This window comes from Rhinoderma darwinii (genome assembly GCF_050947455.1).
Source record: "Rhinoderma darwinii isolate aRhiDar2 chromosome 5 unlocalized genomic scaffold, aRhiDar2.hap1 SUPER_5_unloc_28, whole genome shotgun sequence".
Classification (NCBI taxonomy): Eukaryota; Metazoa; Chordata; class Amphibia; order Anura; family Rhinodermatidae; genus Rhinoderma; species Rhinoderma darwinii.
In genome coordinates this window covers 164,496-175,290 of record NW_027461785.1, presented here as the reverse complement: position 1 = coordinate 175,290, position 10,795 = coordinate 164,496, and the positions used below count along the sequence as shown (strand labels likewise).

The following is a 10,795-nucleotide window of genomic DNA, read 5'->3' as shown; positions in this document are numbered from 1 at the left end:
GCCCACTCCCCAAATAGCAGCAAGGGGGTGAAGTCTCTCTGTGAAAAGAGACGATCCCCCAAGGCCAAGGAGCAGGGTACCCCGGACACCTCCCAACAAAACCAGATGCAGAAATACTACACCTGATCTTGCCAAAAGGCCGAGAAGCGATAACCCGAGCGGCCCTTGCCTTGCCCGAGCCTGTCCCATACTGCTGTTCACCCCTTGCAGCGATTGATTCAGCCTACTCCTAGGCAATTCCATGGGGCCCTGCAGGCTCACACACATTTACAGCTACTAAGCGGGAGGGAGGTGAATAAAGGCCGGAGAGGAAGCTACACAGGATTTGCTTCTTTTGCTTGCACCACAATGCAGTGCTGAAAGAGGAGGAATCTACATAAAAACGCCTTCCTGGCAACGCCCAAATGCCCTCCTGCCATGCAGATAAACACTGGCAGCGGCAGCAAGTGCATGCCCACAGCCACCCCTTGTTCCTTCACACCTTGTATCAGCTTTAATCCAGTCCAGTGCTGCCTGCTGAGCAGCACTGACCAACACTGCCTGGGCCCAGGCTTTTATCTATCTCTGAGGCCCCATTATGATGTCAGAAAGCTGGCTCTGGAATCCTGAGGGCTCCACTATGACACGTGCAAAGTTCCGTCTGAACTTTATATAAGACGGTGAGGCTCAGTCAGTCACTCAGTGTTGCCTGAGAGGGCAACACTGCAACAGCCGGCCGCCAGGCTGTCTTTTTTTTGCACATTTATTTGCCTCCAGGAGGCCACAAGAGGGAGACAAGGGACTGCAAAATGGAAAATAAGCATCCACCAACTTTACAGACAACTTCTCCTTGCTCCTACAACCTCCATCCTTGCACAGTTTGTTATTCTTCCAGGTAACAAAGTAACAAATCCAAATTGCTGCTCTCTTTGTAGGCAAGCAAGGGTTTGTTGCAACTGCAATTCTTACTTCTTCTTGAAATGTAGGGACGACAGTACATTCCATCACATCCATCTAGTGTACACAGGTAGGTCCATTGTGGCGGGTAGGCGGCTGGCTGCTTTAATGGCTGTTTGCTGTTCCCCTACTCCACTCCACTCCACTATTTGACTGTGGTGCTGCATCAATCAGTGGCTGGCTCAGGTGCAGCTCTTTAACTTACCTAGGAGGGAGGGCGGAGAGAAGACAAGGAAGGTGAATGAGCTGTTCCAATGTGAAATGCCGGAAACACAGAAACACAGAAGACACACACACACACACACACACACACAACAAGAGGTGGCAATGTATTCATTAATTGCATTTAATAAATGAGCTCATTATCACACATGACTGTACAAATGCATTGTCCAACAGGTGTTGAAATAATGGGATTAAAAGGGGAGATCCCATCAGAAAGACAAAAACAATAGCAAACACAAATAGCACTTTTGGAATCTGATTTTAGTCAACACATAAGGGAAGGGTGCACCGGTCCTGGAAATACTGCAATACCAGGTCAATGCGTGGAGTGGACAGAGCAAGCTCTATTTCCATCTCCCTGTTCTAAAAATCCATTTAATATATGGTCCCCAGATAGGGGACGTATCAGATATTAAACTGATAAGAACAGATTTTTTTTTTTTTTTTTTTTTTTTTTTTTTTATTAAACCATTCAGGTTTTTTTGAATAAAACCGAGAACTGTAGTTGTTCAAACCACCTCTCTATTTTTCAAAAAATCTCATCACTCTGGTTCATTATTTTATTTTTCCGTCAAATACAAGATAAATCAAACAAAATTCCTCAAACTAAATACCTCCATTTTAACATTCGCCATATCCCTTCCGCATCCATACCTCTTTCTAGATCCCATTTATAATAAAAATACAATTTAGCCAATACCATACTAACCACATCCTCCATCTCAAATACTTCTCTTTTATACACATTCAAATTCCTCGTATTCCACAATACTTCTTTCACACAAGTCAGAAAAATCCACAACACTCTATCCTTTTCACTACCCAAACTACACAAACCAAACAAGACAATTTCATACGTCAAAACCTTCAAACCAGTCAATTCTTCACACAACCCACTCAACTTTTTCCAAACATCCTTTGCATGCTTACACGACCAGAACACATGACTCACATCCTCATCATCCCCACAACCTTCTCTCGGACACCTTTCAGACGCAACCAAACCTCTTCTTTTCTGAACACTCCTTACAGGCAACACTCCATGTACCGACATCCATAACAAATCTTTCTGCTTATTTGACACATCAAACGTAACAATCTTCTTCCACACAGACTTAGACTCCATCGAATTCAAACCATTTACAGAACACATCACATTATTCATACACATACTTCTCACAACATTCTTTTCTCTCAAAAATCTCTCCATTCTTACATCCTCTAGCTGGAACTTTTTGATAAATTTTTCTACATACAAATACCACCCCGTGCACTGGAAAGCAATTGGTTTACATAAATTTCTTTTATCCCAACTTAGACGCTGAATCACCGTTCCAGCTAGATACTTAGACATTCTGGAAGCCTTGGATTCCTTAAATAAAAGCTCTACAAAAAAACGTACACAATTAATTCCAATGAAAATCTCCAAATTTGGGAAATCAAGGCCTCCATTACGTCTGCTTTTCATTAGAATTTCTCTCCTTGCCTTCTCAATCCCGCTCCCCCATAGAAAAAGGAACAAAACTCTATTCACTTTTTTTAACATAGCAACAGCAGGAGGAAAAACCAGAGCAACATATAAAATCATAGGTAGAATAATACTTTTGACAATTAAAACCTTCCCCGAAAAAGAAAGATCCCTCATTCTCCACATTTCCAACTTTCTCACAATCCTACCACCTAACTCATCCCAACTTTCTTTCCCTTTCAGCTCATCATCAAACACAATACCCAAAATTTTCACACCATTCACCTGTTCCATATCAGAATCACACACTCGCTCATTACTGAAAAAAATTTTAAATTTGCTCTTACCCCAATTTATTTTAAAAGCAGACGCAATACAAAACATATTTACAATCAACTTCACTCTGGACATATCATACACTGAATCACACAATACACAAATATCATCCATATATCCCAAAGCTTTCACACGCTTTCCATCACACCCGGGCACCACCAAACCTTTCACAACCTTATCATTTCTAATCATTTGCAACAATGGTTCAATCGCACAAATAAAAAGGATGGGAGACAACGGACAACCCTGTCGCACACCAGACATAATACTAAATGATTCTGAAAAAAACCCATTCACCTGCACACAACTCTTTGCATTCGCGTATAATTTCTTCAACAAACTCACAAACTGAACCGGAAAACCCATTCTCTCTAACACTTTGAACAAAAACACATGCGCCACACGATCAAACGCTTTCTCAAAATCTAACGCACACACAATCACCTTCTTATTCCGACCCTTACAATCCTCAAGCATGTCCCGCACCAACGCCACGTTCTCATGCAATTTCCTTTTCGGTACCGCACATACCTGATCCTCATCAATTACACACCCAATCACATCTCTCATACGATTCGCAATCAGCTTGGCAAAAATTTTATAATCCGTATTCAGCAAAGTAATTGGTCGCCAGTTTTCTAACCGTCTCTTATCTCCTTTTTTATGCAACAGAACTACCATACCCTTCTTCATCACATCACACATATTCGTCCCAGAAAACAACACTCTCATAACATCAATAACATCCTTCCCAATTATATCCCAATATTTCCCATAGAAATCAGCTGGTATTCCATCGATCCCTGGAGACTTATTTTTGGCCATACTTCCCACCACATCCTTTACTTCACCATCCATAATCTCACCAAGCAAAAGCTCACATTCACTTTCAGGAACAAAATTACACACAATATCCAAAAACTCCTCATCATCACCCAGATCACACTTCTTCACATCATACAGTTGTTTATAAAAATCAGACACCACATCAATCACATCCTTACCAAACACCTCTTTATCATCCTTATCCAATAACACATTCATACCACTTTTCCCACCACACATTTTTTTAAAGAAAAATCTAGTGCACTTCTCGTGATTATCTCTAACCTCCACCTTAGACCTAAATATTATTTCTTTCCCTTTCTCTCGGAACCACTCCTTAATATCTTTTTTTGTTTTTTCTAAATCGTGTCTTACATCCATACCCAAATTTTTACATTGATGAAGGAACGTCATCCGCATATTAAAGCGTGAATATTGCAATCTTTTCCTTCTCGCTCTTCTATATCCTATCTGTCTAAAAAACCCACCAATCTTTTTTTTCACCCATACCCACCATTCACACACATTAGAGAAAGAACTTTTCTTCCTAACCCAAAACCCATATTTTTTCCCAAACCTAGTTTTTACCCTTTCATCACTCAGAAAACTGACATTCATCTTCCATACCCCTCTACCATAAAAGAAATTATTTATAACAAAAACCCCCAACAAACACTCGTGATCTGAAAACCACACTCTCTCCTGCGCATAATCGACACATTTCATTGCTGAAGTAGAAAAAAAGAAAAAGTCCAGACGAGAATCCGTTCTTCCGTCATCGGCATGGTAAGTAAATGGACCTGGTTTCCTGGTGACAGCGTCCTGCAAAGCAAAGTCCTGCAAAATTTTATTCCACAAACTTCCGGTAGCGTCCACATTAGACTCTGTGGATCCAGCTCGGGCCTGCTTCTCCAGGATACAGTTAATATCACCGACAATAATAACAGGAACTTTACCATGTAGAAAAAATTTTAAACTATCAAAAAGTGCCAACCTATCAGTTTTCACAGCATGGCCATAGATATTGATAAGCCTAAACTGCCATCCCTTATAGGATAGTAACACACAGACACATCTTCCTTCCTGAATGATTTGAGTCTGTTTGATGACAAACTCATTATTTTTGAAGAGAATACCAATTCCATCATTCCTATTTGTGGAAGAAAAGGACCAAATTGCTTCCCCAAACTTCCATTCTTCTTTCCTAGGCATTTTTGATAAACCACATTCTTGTACGCAAACAATGTCACTGCCCTTAGAGGCCAAAAAGTCCAGGACTGCAGCACGCTTGTGAGCAGAGGAGAACACCCGTACATTTTGAGAGACAATCTTTAATCTCAAAGACATGCGGGCATAGTATGGTTAGTGGAAAAGAAAGCCATGAGAAAACCAGAACATATCACGTCCCAGGGAAATACATAGCTCTTTCCAGATTCGCCACATTGGCTTCACTGAGGAAACCTTCCCCAGGAGAGCTGGGTACTTCTGAGGCCACCTCAGATGACTTAGGGCTACAACTAGAGTCACTGTCCAGCAATGAGAAAGGATTTGCATGAGCAGAATCTTCCAACAAACCTATCTTCAGTCTCTTCACCGCCTTTCCAGACTTCCCCCTTTTTGAGACAACTTTGTGGAAAATTTCCGCACTAGTGGCACTAGGCATCCTGGCCTCCTTCTCGTCCTCCTCCGATATTGACCACTCCACTTTAGCTGAGTCTTCCGTTTTTGACTCTGGGCTAGAGAAAGACAAAATTTGCATACTTGCACCATTATCAGGGTATGCACACCCACTAGGTGGCGCTGTGTCTTCACCTTCCATAGGTATAACCACAGGTGTCTCATCAACAGTTGGCTCTGCAGGAGGGACCACACCCAACTCCATGCTATCAGTATGTGAGGTTAGAACCTCTCCAAATCCAGCTTTCCCAGGGTCCTGAGAAGCAGCCACAGAAACACTGCCAGCAGGCTCTGAAATTACATCAGAAGAGGCAGCAAGGGAACCTGTTGTTCTCACCTGTCTGCCCCATGTCCTTCTCTCTTGCCCTAAGAAGGGAAACACCTTTGGGCATTTTCTACAGGTATGACCAGGCAAACCACAAATGTCACACCTGGATGGGGAAATACATGCACTAGCCTCATGTCCTGTTTCTTTACAATTCCTGCATACCTTGCCTTTGCATGCATCTTTGGTATGCCCGTAGGAAAAACATGATCTACAAAAGCATGGCATATCTTGGTAGTAAAGATATCCCTTATTACCACCAATTGAAAAATTAGCAGGAGGATTCATCACTCCTCCAATACAGCTGGAGTCAGGTTTCAGCCTGACCCAGTACTTGATATCACCATTGAAAACTCCCCATAGATTCTTCTGCTCCACACCACCTCTAACATGGGTACAGTAGTGAGCTAAAAAGGCCCTAACCAGCCTTCTATCCAGAAATGGGTTATACATGTGGATTGTGATACATTTCTCCACTGCTGAAAAAAGAGGTTGCACTTCAATAGATGTTAAAGCCTCATGCATGTGTTTCTCCTTGAGCAACTGAAAAACATTTAGACAGTAGGCGGCCTCAAAAAAGGATACGTCATACGTAGCAATATTACTGAAAGCTTGGATACAGAATACCTCTACCAACTTAACTCCAGCCAGGTCCAGAAGGATGTTCTCAATGATGTGCCCAGTATCCACTTCGTCTCTCCTCTGCTCATTTACCACAAAACGAATAGTATTCCGCACAGCTGCCATCTTGATATGGAATGCCCAACGGCACGGTGATCGCTCCCAAAAACGTCGGAGAGGACTCCACGAAAGACCGAACCCCCGGCCCAGACCAGGCAATAAACCTGATCTGAGCCAAAAGGCCGAGAAGCGATAACCCGAGCGGCCCTTGCCTTGCCCGAGCCTGTCCCATACTGCTGTTCACCCCTTGCAGCGATTGATTCAGCCTACTCCTAGGCAATTCCATGGGGCCCTGCAGGCTCACACACATTTACAGCTACTAAGCGGGAGGGAGGTGAATAAAGGCCGGAGAGGAAGCTACACAGGATTTGCTTCTTTTGCTTGCACCACAATGCAGTGCTGAAAGAGGAGGAATCTACATAAAAACGCCTTCCTGGCAACGCCCAAATGCCCTCCTGCCATGCAGATAAACACTGGCAGCGGCAGCAAGTGCATGCCCACAGCCACCCCTTGTTCCTTCACACCTTGTATCAGCTTTAATCCAGTCCAGTGCTGCCTGCTGAGCAGCACTGACCAACACTGCCTGGGCCCAGGCTTTTATCTATCTCTGAGGCCCCATTATGATGTCAGAAAGCTGGCTCTGGAATCCTGAGGGCTCCACTATGACACGTGCAAAGTTCCGTCTGAACTTTATATAAGACGGTGAGGCTCAGTCAGTCACTCAGTGTTGCCTGAGAGGGCAACACTGCAACAGCCGGCCGCCAGGCTGTCTTTTTTTTGCACATTTATTTGCCTCCAGGAGGCCACAAGAGGGAGACAAGGGACTGCAAAATGGAAAATAAGCATCCACCAACTTTACAGACAACTTCTCCTTGCTCCTACAACCTCCATCCTTGCACAGTTTGTTATTCTTCCAGGTAACAAAGTAACAAATCCAAATTGCTGCTCTCTTTGTAGGCAAGCAAGGGTTTGTTGCAACTGCAATTCTTACTTCTTCTTGAAATGTAGGGACGACAGTACATTCCATCACATCCATCTAGTGTACACAGGTAGGTCCATTGTGGCGGGTAGGCGGCTGGCTGCTTTAATGGCTGTTTGCTGTTCCCCTACTCCACTCCACTCCACTATTTGACTGTGGTGCTGCATCAATCAGTGGCTGGCTCAGGTGCAGCTCTTTAACTTACCTAGGAGGGAGGGCGGAGAGAAGACAAGGAAGGTGAATGAGCTGTTCCAATGTGAAATGCCGGAAACACAGAAACACAGAAGACACACACACACACACACACACACACAACAAGAGGTGGCAATGTATTCATTAATTGCATTTAATAAATGAGCTCATTATCACACATGACTGTACAAATGCATTGTCCAACAGGTGTTGAAATAATGGGATTAAAAGGGGAGATCCCATCAGAAAGACAAAAACAATAGCAAACACAAATAGCACTTTTGGAATCTGATTTTAGTCAACACATAAGGGAAGGGTGCACCGGTCCTGGAAATACTGCAATACCAGGTCAATGCGTGGAGTGGACAGAGCAAGCTCTATTTCCATCTCCCTGTTCTAAAAATCCATTTAATATATGGTCCCCAGATAGGGGACGTATCAGATATTAAACTGATAAGAACAGATTTTTTTTTTTTTTATTTGAAAGCCCGAGTCGTGCTTTCTATCACCCAAGTGCATAAAAAGTGCAGAGGTGCCACACAAAAAGTGCACAAGGATGCGGTCTATCGCAGCCCTTCTCTTAAAAGAGAGAGGCCCCGCATAACCATTCCCTGACCCTCCAAACCATAGGCCTAGAGGATCAAGGATCGATGGTCCCCCCTCGCCGAAGCTTAGGGAGACCCAAACACACTCCTAGGCTTCTACCTGGGCTGCCACCCCAGTGTCCACCTAGGAGCCTGCATCCTAGTTGCACCTCCCCTCCGAAGAAGGGAGGCCGGGTTGCAGGGGAAAAAGGAACCAGAAGGCCACACATTTTCCCCCTAGACCTCAGGAGGGTCCCAAAAGGGCACCGCATCCCAAAATCCTTGTGACAAACGTGACAAACACACAGTGAAAAACAAAATTAAATAAGTGGATGTGCGCTGTGATACAGCCTGGACATCCGCCAGGTATAAAAAAATTCCTCATCTCCCAGCCAGAAGGCCGGGAGAATAAAGGTGTGTGCTCATATAGCGTGAAAGAGAGTGCGTGCAAGTGTGCCTTCACTCAGTGGGATCCCACCCCCAGTGAGTTAGGGCACCCCAGGGTCACCAGCCCTGGGGCACATAGCAACTCGGGCTTCCAAACTACCCGGCCTAATGACCTCGATCCGGCGGTCGCCTGGTCACCTACAAATGGTACCTTTAAACCAAATGCGTACACCAGAGCGATGACCGTTGTGGTTCCCTGCCCTCACCTCGGCGTTCTGTCATCCCCCTACGATGGCCCACGTACCACCGGCAGGGATGATTACTAACCTCAGCTTGAGCAGGTACTACACTTGATCTTAGCCAAAAGGCCGAGAAGCGATAACCCGAGCGGCCCTTGCCTTGCCCGAGCCTGTCCCATACTGCTGTTCACCCCTTGCAGCGATTGATTCAGCCTACTCCTAGGCAATTCCATGGGGCCCTGCAGGCTCACACACATTTACAGCTACTAAGCGGGAGGGAGGTGAATAAAGGCCGGAGAGGAAGCTACACAGGATTTGCTTCTTTTGCTTGCACCACAATGCAGTGCTGAAAGAGGAGGAATCTACATAAAAACGCCTTCCTGGCAACGCCCAAATGCCCTCCTGCCATGCAGATAAACACTGGCAGCGGCAGCAAGTGCATGCCCACAGCCACCCCTTGTTCCTTCACACCTTGTATCAGCTTTAATCCAGTCCAGTGCTGCCTGCTGAGCAGCACTGACCAACACTGCCTGGGCCCAGGCTTTTATCTATCTCTGAGGCCCCATTATGATGTCAGAAAGCTGGCTCTGGAATCCTGAGGGCTCCACTATGACACGTGCAAAGTTCCGTCTGAACTTTATATAAGACGGTGAGGCTCAGTCAGTCACTCAGTGTTGCCTGAGAGGGCAACACTGCAACAGCCGGCCGCCAGGCTGTCTTTTTTTTGCACATTTATTTGCCTCCAGGAGGCCACAAGAGGGAGACAAGGGACTGCAAAATGGAAAATAAGCATCCACCAACTTTACAGACAACTTCTCCTTGCTCCTACAACCTCCATCCTTGCACAGTTTGTTATTCTTCCAGGTAACAAAGTAACAAATCCAAATTGCTGCTCTCTTTGTAGGCAAGCAAGGGTTTGTTGCAACTGCAATTCTTACTTCTTCTTGAAATGTAGGGACGACAGTACATTCCATCACATCCATCTAGTGTACACAGGTAGGTCCATTGTGGCGGGTAGGCGGCTGGCTGCTTTAATGGCTGTTTGCTGTTCCCCTACTCCACTCCACTCCACTATTTGACTGTGGTGCTGCATCAATCAGTGGCTGGCTCAGGTGCAGCTCTTTAACTTACCTAGGAGGGAGGGCGGAGAGAAGACAAGGAAGGTGAATGAGCTGTTCCAATGTGAAATGCCGGAAACACAGAAACACAGAAGACACACACACACACACACACACACACACACAACAAGAGGTGGCAATGTATTCATTAATTGCATTTAATAAATGAGCTCATTATCACACATGACTGTACAAATGCATTGTCCAACAGGTGTTGAAATAATGGGATTAAAAGGGGAGATCCCATCAGAAAGACAAAAACAATAGCAAACACAAATAGCACTTTTGGAATCTGATTTTAGTCAACACATAAGGGAAGGGTGCACCGGTCCTGGAAATACTGCAATACCAGGTCAATGCGTGGAGTGGACAGAGCAAGCTCTATTTCCATCTCCCTGTTCTAAAAATCCATTTAATATATGGTCCCCAGATAGGGGACGTATCAGATATTAAACTGATAAGAACAGATTTTTTTTTTTTTTTTTTTTTTTTTTTTTATTAAACCATTCAGGTTTTTTTGAATAAAACCGAGAACTGTAGTTGTTCAAACCACCTCTCTATTTTTCAAAAAATCTCATCACTCTGGTTCATTATTTTATTTTTCCATCAAATACAAGATAAGTCAAACAAAATTCCTCAAACTAAATACCTCCATTTTAACATTCGCCATATCCCTTCCGCATCCATACCTTTTTCTAGATCCCATTTATAATAAAAATACAATTTAGCCAATACCATACTAACCACATCCTCCATCTCAAATACTTCTCTTTTATACACATTCAAATTCCTCGTATTCCACAATACCTCTTTCACACAAGTC

The 10,795-nt window shown here is 44.2% G+C and overlaps 2 non-coding genes and 2 pseudogenes across 2 annotated transcripts; all 4 read right to left on the bottom strand.

The window, feature by feature from the left end:
• Positions 1-1,439: 1,439 nt before the first annotated feature.
• Positions 1,440-1,633, bottom strand: LOC142689206 (U2 spliceosomal RNA). Its single transcript, XR_012858181.1, has one exon. It is a non-coding gene; the product is annotated as a U2 spliceosomal RNA (small nuclear RNA).
• Positions 1,634-7,955: 6,322 nt separating this feature from the next.
• On the bottom strand, positions 7,956-8,137 carry LOC142689175 (U2 spliceosomal RNA). Its single transcript, XR_012858157.1, has one exon. It is a non-coding gene; the product is annotated as a U2 spliceosomal RNA (small nuclear RNA).
• Positions 8,138-8,925: 788 nt separating this feature from the next.
• Positions 8,926-8,995, bottom strand: LOC142689259 (U2 spliceosomal RNA; annotated as a pseudogene).
• Positions 8,996-10,287: 1,292 nt separating this feature from the next.
• On the bottom strand, positions 10,288-10,504 carry LOC142689177 (U2 spliceosomal RNA; annotated as a pseudogene).
• Between the last annotated feature and the right edge of the window lie 291 nt (positions 10,505-10,795).